At 32.6% G+C, this 19,211-nt stretch overlaps 1 long non-coding RNA gene across 2 annotated transcripts in view; it reads left to right on the plus strand.

The window, feature by feature from the left end:
• The first annotated feature begins 1,174 nt into the window (after positions 1-1,174).
• Positions 1,175-19,211, plus strand: part of LOC147839655 (uncharacterized) — a 34,444-nt gene continuing 16,407 nt past the window's right edge. The window contains exon 1 of one of the 2 annotated variants that reach the window (XR_015514750.1): positions 1,175-1,396. This is a non-coding gene — a long non-coding RNA (uncharacterized LOC147839655). Of the gene's footprint in view, positions 1,397-9,509; positions 9,641-19,211 lie in introns of those variants that run through there. The other variant, XR_015514751.1, reaches the window with a different exon arrangement.

Consider the following 19,211-nt stretch of genomic DNA (forward strand, 5'->3'; position numbering starts at 1 on the left):
ATTAGGATGTGTGTGTGCTGTATTTTATTTCTCTCTCAGTTTTAAGTCCTGTTTGTTGTCATTTTCACTTTTTGTATGTTTGTGTGAATTTTGTATTGTAATTTTTATGCAGCGTTATTCAATGAAAGTCAATCCAATATATACATATATTCAGACATACAAAGGTAATCAGACTGTTTTGTCATTATGCCTCATCTTTGTGTGGTTTCATATGAGAAGTGAAAAGGGTGTAGTAAACAAGACACACACACACACACACACACACACACACACACACACACACACACACACACACACATATATATATATATATATATATATATATATATATATATATATATATATATATATATATATATATATATATATATATATATATATATATATATATATATATATATGTATGTATGTATGTATGTGAAGTCAAAAGTCATGTTTAATAGACCAAGAATATTTTCACAGTTTTTCCTACAGTCTAATAGTTTTTATTCTGGAGAAAGTCTTGGGCTGTTTATTTTAGTCTGGCTGGAGTAATATCAGTTTATATAGACCTAATAAGCATGTCAATATAATTAACCCCCTAAGAGTTTATTTGTCAAACAAACATTTGTCATGACCCGTCACTCAAAAGCATCTATGGCTACTTCATTTATAATGTAGCCAAATTAGGTTTCTTGAAAGTTTTCTTGCTGTATAAGCTGTTTATTTTGTTATTCTTTTAACGTTTGTTGAATATACAGAATTACATTTTAAATACACCCTTTTAGTTAATGAGCTGTTCATCTTCTGTAATTCTGAACCATTTTTTTTTTTGTAAAATCTGTGATATTTCTATTGCATCCACTCCCATATTAAAAATACTATAGTAATGTATACTGTAGTGCTTTTGAACCATGTTATAAAATAGCCTATTTAAATTTTATAGTTGCTTTGGTATCACAACAACTATAAACACAACCCAATACTGAAAAAACATGTTCAAAATGCAATAATATTTACTATAAATCACCATAGTATTTTTTCATGAGGTCATTCGTCTGCGATAAAAAACGCGAACGAGAACTCCGCCACTGGTGACGTTTCCAGGTGGCTAAACAGCGAGATTCAGCAGGTGTCCGACTTCTGATGTAATTTTTGAGCCCTCCTCTTACTGCGCACGCCTGCTCTTGTTTACAATGCAGCCAAGGCGAGGCGCACCTCAAACGAGCCTTTTGTCTTGTCTTAATTTTTTTCAGTAAAGTGCATACTATACTATACTATACTATACTATACTATACTATACTATACTATACTATACTATACTATACTATACTATACTATACCATATCATACAGTACCATACGTATTATTTGGAATTCTTTGTCTATGCATCTGATTGGATTGTTTGGAAGGCACGGTGAGTCTTTGCTTGTTTCTCTTTATTGTATGAAAGCACAGTATTTTGTTGCCATTACATTTATACACATTTAAAAATCATTGAGTTGACATTGGTTTTATATTCAGACATTCAATAATTTTTAAACGGTGACATACTTGTGACACGGTCCCAATAATGTTTACCATGCTAATTTGAATATTTGGTCTAAATAGTGTGTATGACTTCAAAACAACAGTAGCACTATTTAAATGACTGTGAACAGTGTTGTACTTTGATAGTCATTGACTGCTAATATGATCTTCCTATTTGGAATACTTTGCTGAAATGATATTATTAAGCAGAGTCTAAATGTGCAAAACCAACTTTACCTCAGTGTAAAAGCATGCTCTTTACATATTCAAAGTATGTCTTACGCTTGTCAGTACAACCAAAAAAATGGCAGAGTACTTTGTGTTCTTTCTTGCTGTCTAGAAATGCATTTGAAGATGTCATTGTGTTCACTAATGCCAATCAATGTACTATATAATCTAACTGTGTGGCTCTAAATGTGTCAGTCATCATTGACATCTGGGGAATCATCTTTTGTTGTCTTCTAGCCTTGAGAACTATCCATTTTTCTAGGTGTTTGTGCTTTAAAATCTTTTCTGAATTTCAGGATGCAATTTTTGCTCAAACATTCACTATACGCTCTTTATGTAACATATGGTGGTTTCAAAATCACCTATAATGCATTTTTCAGAGATTACCTTTCATGTACCGTGTAGTATAGCTTAGCTGTTTGTGAATGTAAAACGTTTGCAAAGTTTCAGAGATCAAAGTGCATGTTCAATAAACCAGTTCTGATCTGAGTCGTCAGTAATTCCTGTTTTAATTCCAGCACAGACCTACTGTGTGGGTTTGAAAGACTTTTGCATAAGCTCAGCCATTTTGTCTTCATTTCTGCCTCTGGAAATGTCATTTATATTCTGTAGTCTTAACTGAAGTCTGAAAGTGTTTGGTTAATGTGTTCTCGACACTCAGAAGATGCAGGTTTTGTTTTTATTAAGAATTGATATGGATATTTATGGGGAAAGTCTTCTAAATGCATGTTTAATGTCTTATTGTCAACAAAACAGTTCATACAAATGTTGGGCTTTTACTTGTATTACTTAATTTGAATTAACAGAACTCTGTTTGGCAACATAAGCAGTCATTTACAGTAGTTTGCAGCTTGAAATTCAGACCCACTTCCTAAATGAGTTAAACAAATCGTCACCTTAGAATTTATAAGGTTTTATCTGCATTCTTAATGATTTTGAGATATAGGGCTTCAAAGTTTTTGCATTCCATAGCAAACAGTAGGCGTGTAACATTTGTTTTTTAAAATAAAAGGTCTTAAAATGTGAATAACTTATAAAAATAACATCCCATAATGTAAATAAGTTGTCATTTAATAAGAATGTCAATAACTTATTTTTGACGAAATGTCAGATAGAACCTTATAATTCTAAATTGACGAAATGGATCAGTTTTGTAATTTACACAAATATTCACTCATTAAGGGTGTAACAATTTTTTGTATTGAACCGTTTGGTACAAGACTTTCAGTTCGGTACGCATTACAAACCGAATAATTCAGACTAATAAAAGACAATAAAGTGTACAAAATATAATGTTTTCGGTGCAGCAACACTCAACAAGGCATCCCAAATGACGTGACAGGCAACATGCTAACTTCCCTGCCCACCTCCAAATGCTACTTCATACACTGCATTAGCTCATTGCAAAATGGCTAGTAACGTTAATGTAATCCTCCTATAACCAACAGTCTGTCTGGCATTTGGGAGCAATTGGTTTCCCTATAAGTTATGAATAAGTTATGAGGTTGATGGCAAGAGAGTGGTGGATAAATAAATCTGTCTGCTATGACAGTAAGCTGTTTTAGCAGTAATATTAGCAGGAACATGTCAACTCATTTACACTGACATCATGGAATCATTAACAGGAATTCGACAAAAACTAGAGACGCACACACTTTTTTTTTCTTCACATTTTTGTGAATCGTTACATCCCTAACACTCACCGTTCACTTTATTAGGAACACCTTACTAGTACAGGGTTGGACCATTTTTTGCCTTCAGAACTGCCTTAATCCTTTGTGGCATAGATTCTACAAGGTACTGGAAATATTCCTCAGAGATTTTGGTCCATATTGACATGATAGCATCAAACGGTTGCTGCAGACTTGTCGGCTGCACATCCATGATACAAATCTACCATTCCAACACAACCCAAATGTGCTTTATTGGATTGAGATCTGGTGGCTGTGGAAGCCATTTTAGTACAGTGAACTCATTGCCATGTTCAAGAAACCAGACTAAGATGCTTCACACTTTATTACATGGTGCATTATCCTGCTGCACGTAGCCATCAGAAGATGGATACACTGAGGTCATAAAAGGATAGACATGGTCAGCAGCAATACTCAGGCTGTGGCATTTAACACTATGCTCAATTGGTACTAATGGGTCCAATGTGTGTCAAGAAAATATCCCCCACACTATTACACCACCATCAGCCTGAACTATTGATACAAGGCAGGATGGATCCAAGGGCATAGAATTGGCATGGGCGGGGGGAACGTATACCCACCAATATCCACCGATTACTAAAAATGGCCCCACCAATAATTTAAAGACTTCAAAATAATAAAATAATACTCCGTCAACCCTTAGTAACCTACATGTGCAAAAAGTCAAGTTCGCTACAAGTTCATCATAATACTATTAACCAAGGCTGTGCAATTAATCGAAATTCAATTTTGATTATGATTATGAAATTGATTATGAGAAACTATAATCGGGATAAAACAGTTAAATTGCATCACACACCTCTCTAAATTTCTCTCTATTCATACTTTCTTAAAGCCCAACTGCAGTAAAATCCTATAAATTGACTTTTGCAGCAAGGGACATAATTGCTATTTTATTACTAAGTGTACATTTTATATTATTAAGTACTTTATTAATATTTTTAAAAGTGCAAAACAGAATTTGTGCTCTTCAATGCAGCTCTAAGGATGTATGTCCCCACCAATGTCAGGAGCAAATCTACGCCATTGGATGGAACCACTCTTTTTACGTTGTAATGCCAAATTCTGACCTTACCATGTCGCTGCCTGGTCTGATGAGTCTTAATTTCTTCGAAATAGCCTTCACTGTCAATATGGACCAAAACCTCTGAGGAATATTTCCAGTACTTTGTTGAATCTATGCCACGAGGGATTAAGGCAGTTCTGATGGCAAAAGAGGGTCCAACCCGGTACTAGTAAAATGTACCTAATAAAGTGGCCGGTGAGTGCACGTTGCAACATAAAACTGGTTTTCTGTTCCAGGGTCACAAATACTGATACCAATACCAATATAGACCCCATAAGGACAAATGTTTGTATCCTTTGAAAAAGTACCACCCCCCTCAAGACCGCTCTCTCACCTTTATTATACCTCATCCATTTACCTCTACTGTTTGATTAAAAAAAGTTCCACTTTATTGAAAATTCAGAGTGATTGATTCTCGCTTCACATTCATTGCACCTTGAAGGAGAGTGGGCTTTCCTTTCATTTATTGGAGGTTGTTTCTAATAGGCCAATTATGTGCTAAATTAGACCGATTACGTTTCATAATCAACATTTTTCAGCCTCCGCTTTTTATTTTTTCATCCGAGTCACTCTCGCATTGATCACCTGAAAGACCTTTAGATCTGTCTTTCTCTTTTATTACACCAAATGCAATAATTGAAAAAAATAAATAAACAGACAAAATGTGGAACAAAAGCACTGTGTTCTGATTCATTACGCTAAACAGAATAGAAAGGATAACGCGCTCTTCTGAATGCATTAAAAAGAAATGGAGCATATTGATTTAAATAAAATGAATAACTGATTTCATGCCCTCAGAATAGCTGGAAAGAGCTGCGAGGGGGGGGGGTGAATGGGTTTCATGCAGAGGCGAAAGAGCAATGGAGGCCTGTCAGAGAGCGTAGAGGTGGCAGGCGGTGCCAGCGGGGCGCAGTGGGGCGACCATGGGGTGACTGTGGGACGGCTGAGCGTTATGCATGCTGGTAGGGGGTCTGTTTCCAGAGCTGTAGGGTGAAACACAGACAGCTCCACAGCGGCGGGCGCTCATGTCTCCTATAGGGGGTCTCGGAGAGCTCACAGCACCCACAGATCTGGGAGAATATAGGGATGAAGAAGTATATCTGCAGCTTCTCACCCCTTTTTATACTTTTTTTTTGTCACTGCACATTGTTTTATATTTTGACATTTCAATGGTGAATTCAGGATAATGGATATGAATGAGATTTTGTTCAGAATTAAATCTGTGGTTAAAAATATCTTTAAAAAAAGGCTTCGCAAATGTCATTTCACATAGTTCGTACGGTGGTCTGATAAGTAGAACGGATCCTCTTACATAGTTTAAGCGAGTCTGAATGCAGATCAGATAGAGAGTTACAATTAGTTGTTTTGAAAATCAATGCAGAATTGATTTCTCAATTTGTTTCGCAACAGTTTTAATCATTTTGTGTTCATTTGCTTATATTTATGTTATTTTCATTTGCTTCATTCATATGTTTGTTCATTTCATTTTGGCTATTTTGTTAGTTAGTCTAACTTTGTTTTGTTTATTTGTTTTTGTTTTATTTTTTGCAGCATTTGTTGCTTTGTAGTCTTTCAATTTTATATTTTATCTTTGTTTTGCTTTTTAACTTTTGTTTAAATTTTTTCTTTCATTTCTTTTTAGCTTAGTCGCTTTGTAAGTTGTTTTGATCATGTTTTATTGTCTTTTCAATTGTTTAGCTTTTTATAATTATGTTTTTTTTTTGTTATTTTCTTTTTGTTTGTTTGCTTTGTTTTATGTTTCTATTGTTTAATTTTAGTTTTATCATATCCTTTTTTACTCTTTTATTTTTGTTTGCTTTTGCAGCATTTATTGCTTTGTTTTCATTAAAACTTATATTTGTTTGTTTTTTTATTTTTATTTTTTTATTTACATTTAACCTTTTAATTAAACCGAGTTAATTTAGTTCACCTTTGTTTAAAAATTTTACAACTTTTTTAACTTGGTCCTTTTTGATTTGTTCCTGTTTCATTGTTTGTTGCTTTGCTCTGCTTAATTTTAAAGTACTGTTTCAATGTTTGCATTGTTTTTGCTTTGTCGTGTGGTATTTTACTCTTCTTTACTCTTTTACTCTTCATTTATTGTTTTTGTTTTGCCTTTGTTGTGCAATTTTGTGTTTTTATAATAAAATTTTTAAAATTGTTTCTTTACTCTGCTTTTTTTTAAGTGTTTGTTTTGTTTTTGCTTTGTCTTGAGCAATTTTGCTCTTGTTTTATTATTTTTGTTTTGCCCTTGTTTTGCAATTTTGTTTGTTTTCTATTTTCTTTTCTTTGTTTCTTTGCTCCTTGATTTATTTTTGTGTTAAAATGTTTGCATTGTTCTGTTTTTGCTTTGTAGTGTGCTATTTTACTCTTTTGTTTTAATTGTTATCTCTTTGATTTTGTTTTACAATTTATTTATTTATTTCTTTTCTTTGTTGCTTTGCTCTGCTTTAATTTTTTTATTTTTTTTTATGTGCTATTTTACTCTTATTTATTAATTTTGATTAATGTCCCTGACAAATAAGGGATTAAGGCAATGGAAAATGAAGTAATTAATTTTTGTGTTGTTGTACTATTTGACTTTTTTTTTCTTTTTCTTTTTTTTTACTTTGCTCTGTTGTTTTTCTTTGCTGCAACTTATTTTTGAATTATTTATTTTATTATAATTTTTTTTTTATTATTTTATTGGTAACACTTTACAATAAGGTTGTATTAGTTAAAGTTAGTTAATGCATTCACTAACATGAACAAATGATGATCACAGTTCATGAAAATATGTTTAAAAAATACACATTAATGTTATAAGTAATGAAAATATGTTAGTTCATGTTAACTTGCGGTGAATTAATATTAACAAGTATAAATTTGGATGTTAAATCATTATCATTTGTAAATGTTGAACTATTATTAATAATATTAATGTATTAAGTATTGTTCATAAATAGTTTATGTTTGTTAATACATTAACCAATGAAATCCAGTTGTAAAGAGTGACCATTTTATCCGCTGTACTTTCCATGTCAAACCTGCACACCTTGTGAATAAAAGAGTGAGATGGAGGAGAAAACTGTTGTAGGGAAGCATTAAAGGCGTCCTGCTGATTTGTTAACCTTCTGAGAGAACTGCTCCATATCGCTGTGCTTTTTCTGGAAACCCTAACTGTTTTCGGTCAGGACAGCAGACAACACGCGGTTTAGGTTTTCAATCTCTTTCCGGCAGGGTTGGTGTTTGTGGGGGGCTGTGTGTGTGTGTGTGTGTGTGTGTGTGGTAGATGTGAATGATATTGATCGTTTTATTTACAGATCTGCCATTCTTCGTCTTCTTGTTTCTATTTCAAAGGGAATAAAAATCGGTGAAAAAAACTGTCAGTGAAGGCGGCGTGCAGGAATATAAAGTGAATCATCTGGCTTGAATCTCAAATAGAAATTCAGTATAACTTACGACCTTATTTATTTATGTTCTCACTCAATGTTTTAATGGTTGTTGTTGTTTTATTTGATTTTAAAACACTTGATGGGAAGCAAAGGCGAGAACTTTTTATAGCTTGGTTGTGTTTATAAGATGCAAAGCAATGTGTGCTCATGCTTCATTTGTAAAAAAAATCACATTATTTTATCATATGTCGTACTTTAATTATATACAGCTACTCCGCTAACATTAAAACAGCTATCATATTTCTTTGTTCCTCTGAAAGCCCACCCTTAAGAGGCTCTGATTGGTCAGCTAACATAATGTGATGTGATTCGTTGATCTGCTTCATGTCACCAGGAAAAGCATCACACCTCTACAAGCACATGCTTTGAGTTGTGTAAGAACTGTCAGTCAGTATAACTTTTAGCCATATCAGTTAGCTATTATTAGCCTGAATCAGACAGAAAATGAAGAGGACACAGCTGAACCTCATCCCTGCTCTCTAAAGTAAAAGTACAAGTGTCTTTCACATATATTTGGGTTATAAGCATGTGTAAGTAATATGAAACATTCACATAACTTTTGTGAGTTGGTGATTTGAGATGTAGAATGCAGGGAAAACGGTTGCATAGAGAGACACTGCAGCGCTGATAAAGACTGTGGATGTTTACAGGAATTTGATGGATAAGTATGGATTTGTAGCTAAATTGTTAACGGTGTCAAACAGCATTCTCTGTTGTTTACATCCTTGCTACAACATACCACTAATGCTAGACACTATGCATGCAATAGATCAATTTTAACAAAGAAAAATACTTACAGATTGTGACTCACAGCTTTGTCTAATATGGTTGGAGCTGCTTCTTCTTTGAGGAGTTTTTACCAAATCCAGCACAGAACTGAGAGAGATTCTGCAAGCTGATCTTTGTCAAACGCTAGAGCTATAGCTTTTTTCTATAATTCTCTGGAACATAATTAATATTTAACTGTAAGCACTTCTCTCTTTGTGTCGTGTCCTTTGGAAGCCCAAATACAGAAACAGAAGAAGCTCTTTGGAAATAGCTGCATTTGGACAGCCATTTTAGCTTTCTCTACTATAACATTACAGCATCTCTGGCAACGCCCCTTCACTGCGTGTGGTGTGTGTGCGCGCGCGTAACCTGAAGGCTTTATAATTTCATTAACCTGGATGTATACAGACATGTTGTTTATGTTCACACAGCTACATTACACATCAGCTAAAGTTTTAAATATGACATCGTAATGGACCACCCCTTTAAGGTTTACTGGAGAAAGCTTTTTTATGTCAGTAGTGTTCATTTAATATAATCTTATGTATAAGTAAGCACAAATTTTATACAGTGAACAATTATATATATATATATATATATATATATATATATATATATATATATATATATATATATATATATATATATATATATATATATATATGTTGGGACAATATTTGATTTATTTGCTAATATTATTGCAATTGTAAGGCAATTGTGCTACCCACTGTGCCATCTATGTTGTAAACTTGATCTTTTTTTGTTTTTTTTTTTGTTTTTGCCATGACATTAGCTGCATGGCAATAAACCAGAGGCGATCCCGAGGCATTCCCTGGCTAGCTGAGAGTCATAGTCCCTCCAGTGTGTCCTGGGTCTTTCCTGAGGTCTCCTTCCTGTGGGACATGCCTGGAACACTTCCCTTGGTAGGCATTCAGGAGGCATCTGAAACAGATGCCCGAGCCACTACAGCTGACTTCTCTCTATGTGGAGGAGCAGCGGCTCTATTCCGAGCTCCTCCCGGGTGACAGAGCTCCTCACTCTATCTATAAGGGTGAGCCCTGCCACCCCGCGAAGGAAACTCATTTTGGCTGCTTGTATCCGAGATCTTGTCCTTTCGGTCATGACCCAAAGCTCATGATCATACAGTAGGTGAGAGTAGGTACGTAGATTGACCGATAAATCGAAAGCTTTCCCTTTTGGCTCAGCTTTACCACAATGGACCGATACATCGACCGCATTACTGTTGTTGCTGCACCAATCCGCCTGTCAATCTCATGTTCAAAATTCTATCTCTCTTCTATTAATTTTTATTAAACTTTATTTCATTTTTTTGTCTTTAAATATAATATTGTATTTAAATGTAACTTATATTTTTATTTATTATATTATATTTTATTTATTAATTATGATTAATGATTAATTATTAATCATAACTGATTATTTATTTAAATCTCAATTAATCAAAGTGTTGTTTGTTATTTAGTTACACATGTAATCATTTTTTATTTTTTGTGTGTGTTTTTCATATTATATTTGTCCTAATGTTTAATATTTTAAACTTTTTTTTTTTTTTTTAGGAATTAGATTATATCTAATTAGTATGTGTTTGTTTTACTCTCAATTAATATTTTATATATTTTTTTCATAAATAGTTAAATATTTAAATACAATTTTAATGTATTTGCTTATGTTTCTTTTATACAAATATGCAAAAACACTTTTTTTTCTTAAATGTCAGAAGTATTTCAGTGATATCGATGCAGAAAAAAACATTTTTGGCAACCTTTATTTTTAAGTGTATATCTATGGCTGTGTGTATGTTTGTATGTATGCCATGCTTAGATCTCCATTGCAGCAGGGCCACAGGTGTCATCGTAATCAATTTCAGCATAAGCATACACGCACACACTCACATACACATAGATTGCATTATTTATTCAAAGAGAAGTCAAATTCCTGATTTAGAAACGAAACATATGCCACCTGATTACCTTTCTCTATCAAAATTTTTTTTTTTTTTTTTCAAAATTCATACACACACACAATCCCAACACATGCATGATGAAGTGAATTTTGTTTGGGAGAACATTGGACATTTGACATTGAATGGCAAGAGAGAGTGAGAGAGTGAGAGTGAGAGTGAGAGTGAGAGTGAGAGTGAGTGAGTGAGTGAGTGAGTGAGTGAGTGAGAGAGAGAGAGAGAGAGAGAGAGAGAGAGAGAGAGAGAGAGAGAGAGAGAGAGAGTGTGTGTGTGTGTGTGTGCGTGTGTGTGTGTGTGTGTGTGTGTGTGTGTGTGTAAAACAAAAAATTAAAAAGTATTTAAACAGTTGCTTAGTAATAAAGAAATTAGTATTTTATGTGCATATAATATTTAATAAATGTGCAACGTGTATAAAAATGTTTTTACAATAAAACATTTTATAAAAAAACTTAAAACTAAACTATTTATTATTTCAATTAATAATAAAAACATGAACTATATATATATATAAAAAAAAAATTAACTGCATTTAAATCCTCACTTATGTCATCCCTAAGTGACCCATCACTATTTTGATTTGGAGGTAAATTTGTAGTAAAAGTCAACTGTACACTATATGAATTAATAATATTTAGTTTTCTTTATGCCAAAAATGTATTAAAAAAATGTATAATAGAAATGTATTTAAACAGTTGCTCGGTGGTACTAAAATTACTGTTCAATTTGCTTATAATATTAAACAAATATAATAAATATATATATTTCAAAAATTAAGTTTGAAAAATAATTATTTAAATTATTTCATTTTTCTTTTCTAAAATTATTATTAAAAATAAAATGCCTCTGATCCAGCAATGGCTGTTTTTAGCTGCTCACTCTGTGGGTTCAGTCATCAAATTAAAAAAGCTGTCCAATATGGAATGGTAATAGCTAAAAAAAAAAAAAAAAAGTTTCTTTGTCTATGAAAAAAGGCATCAAAACCACTTTTTAAATTCTGTCTTTCTGAACTCTCTAGCACTTTGCTTTTAGACAGACTTTCTCTAAAATCTTTCTGATAGCATTACTGGCTTTGAAGCTAACTGGAAACCCTTTTTTAATTTTATGTCAAATGTCAAGGATAACAGTTTAAAGGGACATAAAACCCCCCTCTTTCAGTTCAAGTCTACCTCAGAATATTAAAAAAAAAATGCTTCTTGATAGGCGTGGCGCACTGTTAGAGTGAAGTGAAAAACTGTCAGTTGGCTTACAAAATGAGACACAAAATTTAAAAAGATTAATAATTTTAAAGTTTACAAAGTTAAAATGCGAAGAAATAAACATTAAGTAATTTAATGGCCTGCTACATATTATATTAATAACAATAGGTTATTTGTAATTTAATATAATATATAGGCTACACATAACCACAATTTGTAATATCCTCATAAAGATAATCATGTTTATATAAGCACTATAAATGAGGAGGGATTCTCTCCTCCTCAATCCCCGGGTCTGAAATCAGATATGGAGGTTAGCAGTGCAGTAGGTCTCTTGGCCTGTCAGTTTCAACCATTAACATTGCCGGTAAGCTGTATGAAATGTAAACATCGTCGAAAACAGCAGCTTGGATTTAGGGTATGTGTATGAATGGTAACGGACTTAACTGATAAAAGACAAAGTCTGCCATTCTCCAATTCTTATACAGCTCTTCCGACAAAAGTGCTTGCTGCACACAAACAGCTTGGCTTCGCTATTTTGGCTGTGCAACAGACCAGTCTGTTAAAATCTTTAAAAAGTTCTCAAAGGTTTCTTAAAACTTTAAAGGTATGACCCTTTCATTGTTTGCAAGATCACCATATTGCCTGTGCCCACTAGAAATATATGAGTAACATTGTTAACCTATGTATAAAACTGGAGGAACTGGTGTAAGAATCTTTTTTTTTTTTCTGTTTTGTCTCTTTTTTTTTTCTGTTTTAGGGATGCTCAGAATAACCGATTAACAGTTACCGAAAAGTAAAAAAAGATCTAGAGCAGGATTTATTTTATTCTTTTTGTTTTGTTCATTCTGTTTATTTTCTGTTTTTATTCTGCTGAAAACACTGCAGGTGTGTAAAGATGTTCTGTTTTGCTGTTCGCATGTTCAAATAGATCAGTATTTTAAAATGCAATATTTAATGTGTCATACAAAATAGGCACGTCAATTATTTTTTTTAATTAAATAATATTTTAATATTAATCTGTTAAAGGTTAATTATCGGTTAATGAGCGGCGGTAGTCGGTTGGCAAAATTAACAGTAATGAGCATACTTATTCTGTTTTGTTTGCCTTTTATGTCTTTATAGTTGTTGTTGCTTTTTGTATTGCTTTGTGTTGCTTTAAGGTCAAAATAAAAGTATAATATTTAAAAAAAAAAATATATATATATATATATATATATATATATATATATATATATATTTTTTTTTTTAATTATTCTTTTTTAATATTAAAATGCATTATTTTATTTTTAAATAAAAAATATATATTTATATCTAATTTAATTTATTATTATTTTTATTACACATGCATGATGAAGACAAGGTTGTTTTGGTTCCACTTTTTTATTTTTTACCATTTGGTATTGAATGACAAATGTAAAATTTTCCAATATCATGCAGCCCTACTGCTTGCTTTGAAACTACTTGGTTTACTAGCTGTATTTAAATTCCACTTATGTCATCCCTAAGTGACTCATCACTATTTTGTTTTGGAGGTAAATTTGTAGTAAAAGCCAACTGTACAATATAAAAATAAATAATATTTATTTGTCTTTATGCCAAAAAAAAAAACCATTAAGAAAAAAAATCATGTTTCATATAAACAATTTCTTAAGTTTACTACTGTAAAAGTATCAAAACATATTTGATTTATAATTTGCATTATTAAGAAATAATTTGGACATCTTTAAAGGCAATTTTTTAAGTATTTAAATTATTTTCACCACTTGGGCTGATTTTACTCAGTCAATTAATCTGGTATTAATTCGTGATATAAAAATTTTGTTAGCACTACTTAGCAACCATTTATAGCACTTAAACAGCCACAAAACAACAGTAACAAGCTTTATGTCAGTACTTGAGATCTGTAGAAAGTCAGGGTTTGGGTTCTTTTGTTTCAGGCTGTTAAAGTCTCTTTTGTTTTCACCTATTAAACAGCATTACCACAGCCTAGCAACCCTTTCAAATACCCTAGCAACGGTATGGTAATGAATTTTACCCGGCGATTTATTTTTTATTTTCATGACAAACCCCACGCACATATTATTATTATTATTATTGTTTTTATTATTATTATTATTATTATTATTATTATTATTATTATTATTATTATTATTTTAAACATTTAAAATAAAAATTTATATTTATATTTAATTACATTTATTTTTATTTTCATTACACATGCATGAAGAAGACAATGTTGTTTTGGTTCCATTTTGTTGATTTTAAACCATTTGGCATTGAATGACAAACAGTGTGTTTTGGAAACTGCATGTGTCACATTCTCTCTCACTCGCACACGCACTAGTATGAATGAATGACACAAGTGTTACACTTTGAAAACATGAGCAGCTCCTTTCCACGTAAAAAAAAAGGTTGACACTGAAGGAGATAAATTTCACCGCGCAACTCCACTAAACTCCAAGTTTTACAGAGGACAAGTTTAAAGGATGCCAGGTTATATTTAGCCGCCTCCGAGTGTTTGTTTCGGGGAGTGAAGGCTGGCCTAGATAGAAATAAGGAGGAAAACATGTAATGGGAAATAAAGCAATCAAGACGAGCAAAACGGCGGATGTTTCATAGTACGGAAAATTCATGATGGGGAATTTTTAAAAGAGCAAACTTTCTTGACTGTGTGTGTGTGTGCGTGTGCGTGTTCATATCAGGGGGTAATTTAAAAGACAACAAAAGTTATACCTACTGAGACCGTGTGTCAGCGTTTATTTTTAGATTCCAAGTCTAGGAGATTATTTTTGTCTTTGCAAAGCTGGACACATACAGAAACACTCAGCAATTTGTTTGGCCGCAGTGATATTGCACTGGCTAAGTGTGTGTCCTGTGCTGATGAAGGGCTTTTGGGGAAGAGCAGAGGTGCAAATAGAAATATGATATCGCATGGGGCTTTATATAATGTGGTTTTGCTCTGAGGAAATGTATATACAGTTGAAGTCAGAATTATTAGCCCTCCTGAGTTATTAGCCCCCCTGTATATTTCCCCAGTTTCTGCTTAACAGATTTTTATTTTTTATTTTACTATTTTTAATAGCTCATTTCTAATAAACCATTACTTTTATTTTTATCTTTGCCATGAGGACAGTACATGTAGACTACAAATCAATGATACTATAGTATTCAGCATAAACTGCAATTCAAAAGCTTAACTAGATTAATTAGGCAAGTTAGAGTAATTAGGCAAGTCATAACAGTCAAATAACAGTGGTTTGTTCTGTAGGCAATTGAAAATGAATATTGCTAAAGAGGGTTAATGATATTGACCCTAAAATAGTTTAGAAAAAAAAACAGCTTTAATTCTAGCCAAAATAAAATGAGTAAGACTTTCTCCAGAAGAAAAAATATTATCGGCAATACTATTAAAAATCCTTGCTCTGTTAAACATCATTTGGAAAGTATTTGAAAGAAAAAACTAATTCACAGGAGGGCTAATAAATTTGACTTCAACTGTGTGCATTATATTTGTGCTTCATTGTCATTGATCATAGAAATAGATCAAACTCATGCCACTGGTTGAACCATTGATGATATTTTTGATCTTGTTGTTGTGTCTTTAATTTTAGACATAAACAGATGAGGATTGTTGTAAGTATTGTTTTTATAATTATCTATAACACTTCAAGTTTGTTTTTGTACATGAGCTAGATTTTGATAATAAAAAATGCAGCAAAATTACTAGAACTTTAACATTTAAAATCAAAATGAAAACAGACAATACATATAAACATTGGCTTTTGAACATGAATAAAATATTTACTTCACAGTTTTTTGAACACTTAAGGTTCATTTATTTATTTATTGAGTTTTGTATTATTTATTTATTGCCTTATTTATAACATTTACTTTTTCATTCTTTGAGTCAGGATTAAATTGATTTGAAAGTGTAACATTTAACATTATAAAAATAAGTTTTATAGTTGTATAACAATTTAGCAAATATACAGAAGAGCAGAGCACCTTTTTTTAAATGTATTATTATTATTATTATTATTATTATTATTATTATTATTTGTTGTTGTTGTTGTTGTTACTGTTACTGCAATGGTATCATAAAAAGTCTTAAAGAGCCCCTGTAATGCATTTAAAAGGTCATGTTTTGGTTTTCTGGGTTTCCAACAACAGGCTGATATGCATGCAAGGCCAAAAAACACTTTCATAGTTTTATGTGCATTTATTTTTACCAAATTTTCCAAACGACTATCATATAATTTATTTAGCGATTCACTTGTTCCAAAACCCCTTCTTAGTGCTATGTTAATCTGCGCTGATTGGTCCGATCACCCAGTCAGTTGTGATTGGTCAATTACGTTAAGTGCGAGACAGAGTGTAATGCCCCCATGGCTAATCAACAGTTCTGAAGTAGTCAGAGTGCAGTGTATGTGTGAGCCCAATGCAGGAGTGTATTAAAGCACTGCTGTTTAACACCCGCATGTTGCTCTATTCTTAACCATAAGTAAAAACAGTGACACACATTAAGTGTTACTCCACACAGTGGCAAAAGTTAAACTATTTTGAAACTTGACCGTCGCACATGTGTAGGAAAAGCTGATGGTGGCCATAGCAATGACAAACAGCAGAGGATCACGAGCTCACAAATGCATTTAAATCCGTAAACAAAGCAGCACGTGTCATGTTTTCAACGTGACTTTAGACGCAATGTATGAATCTAAAGAGTTAACCAGATACAAGCGGTTACAAGTAACAAAATGTAATTAAACACATAATTTGCAAGCTAGAGAAAACAAAGAGGCAACCATTTTAATCACATGTACTTACACTTGTGGAATGGAGGAAGGAACTGATCCATGAACTGTGAAGTTAGGAACTCTAAAGTTCCTGTCGAGCTCTGAAAAAAAAGTCTAATACATCAATAGTCTTTTCTGATCCTTTGTTTAACAAATGGCTGATGTGTTAACCCCTTGTAAGCATGTAGATTGCTGAAGCACTCGTCAGAAAAATGACGGGAACACAGCACAAGGCTGGGGCTATAATGCTAAGGTATTTTAGCAAAAATAAACTTCAACCACTGACTCTTCACAACCTCATCTTTGGTTAGGGAACATTAACTTCCCCTAACACTTCAGAGCACGGTGACTTCATGACATGATTCAACTGGGATCCACTACAATGTTTGTCTTCCTCCTTTTCTTTCTACGGTGTTTGTGGGCGGGGCTGGGGGTTTAAAGTTTCTCTGGGGTTGGTTCTTCATTCGTGGATTACTCAGTTAGCTGGATTTGGTTATTGACGATTTGACATGATCCAGAATCGTTTTGTTCTTCAAAACTGATCTTAGAGTTGTTGTCATAGCAACAGTTCTGGTAGCTTAAACGTGCTAGGGAGCAGGCTCATTTCATATAAACAGGATTAGATCGGGTCGTTTCAAGCAAAGATAATACTAAAAGTATGAACCGAATTCTGATATTTTCTCACAGTAGTAGTTATATACACTTGGGAAAATAGTAAATATATTTTTTCAATTATATATATATATATATATATATATATATATATATATATATATATATATATATATATATATATATATATATATATATATATATATATATAGTTAACTTCTTAATAAATCTTCTTAATAAAACTTATGCAATCTGCACTCCAAAATAAAAGTACAAAGAATTCCACCTGTTGGTTTAAAGAGAACATTTTTTGATATTAACTTTTTAGATCGCTTTACTATAGTTTGTGTGTAATAGACATGCACAATAAGCGATTCTTTAAAAAAACAAAAACAAAAAAAAAACAATAATACATATGCAGTTATGAACATGTTTTGACAGCTAATATGACGGTGATATCAAAATGCTTTTGTAAACATTCAGTTATTCTTTACACCGATTAAGAAACCAGCTACTATAATACTACTTTGGGTACTAGAGTAAACATAATCCTCTCTAACTGTAAAACTAAATAAATTGCTAAATACTCTTGACACATGAAAGGGTAAAGCCTGCAGCCCACAACAAAAAATGGGAAGTTATTGCGTGTCATATTTAACAAACTGTTTCCTACAAATTGTATGTAATTTTGCTCACATGGATAATTAAATATTAATCAGATGATGTCATTGTGCCGTCAGCCAATCATTGCATTGCTGATCATGATTTCGAGGATCGATAGATCTGTTTTTCACAACACGCGCAGCGATCTCAGATCTGTTCATCCAGACATTTTAATCTGATTCACAATCTTGTTTGAAGAACCAAATTAGCCAGAGATCAGTTATCAAGATTAAAAGATCCAGGATCTGCCAAATCATCTTAGATCATTTAAGCGAGGTATGAAGAATGGATCCTTGGTCTGCATGTAACAAATGGGCGAGTTTTTGGTCTTCCGTTCCATATTGACATCACACTGACGTGGCTAAAGACTCGTTACAGCTGTGATTGATTCGAACCACTGTGAGTCAACTCTTAGATGATTCAATAGTTTTAAACACGGCACACTTTCAGATTTAAGTCTTAGCTGGATATTTCACTTCACTTAGAGCTGTGTTACACACTGCATGGAAGGTCATTTTCAAAAACACATAATAGGGGTCCTTTAATAAAAAATAAAAAGAAAATCTATTAAAACACTGACTTAGAGACATTGAAATTAATGTGGATTCCATATGTTTTTTTTTCTCTTATTAATTTATTTAATTTGAAACCTTTACCTTATTCATTGAGTCTGCTTAAATTGATTTAATTTTTTTTTTTAATAAATCATTTTGCTTTTTTTTTTTTCAGAAATACACTATCACCGTTTAAAAAAATCATATAGCTAGAGCACAACTTTTTCAAAATATTTAAACATAAAAGTACTATGGCGAGCGAAAGAGACTTCCCTCTCTTAAAAATAAATCTTACTTATCCTGAACTTTTAAACTGTAATATATATTTATGGTCATGCTGCATGTAAATGTATGCATAGTTTAAGTGCCTGTGTGAGTATGAATTCATTGTATTTGAGTTCTTTTCATCTGTAAGTTGTCGCAGGTGTTTGTGGTTTGGTGCGGTTCAGCTTTATTTGCTCTCGTTCCAGCTCTCCAGCATGTTGATGAATTTGTATTGTGTCAGACATAGACAGTTAAAGACTGATCTCGGATCAGGAGAAGCACACAGGGCATCAATCTTCCCCCTGATGGCTGATGGTCCTGCTCGACTCCTGCCCATAATTACTGCAGTGTTAATAGTGACGCCCTGCTCATTAATGAACAACTTCCACTTAATAAGCAGATGCAGGTGCAAAGCATCATTTACTAGA

Source organism: Danio rerio, chromosome 18, assembly GCF_052040795.2.
Source record: "Danio rerio strain M-AB ecotype USA chromosome 18, GRCz13ab, whole genome shotgun sequence".
Classification (NCBI taxonomy): domain Eukaryota; kingdom Metazoa; phylum Chordata; class Actinopteri; order Cypriniformes; family Danionidae; genus Danio; species Danio rerio.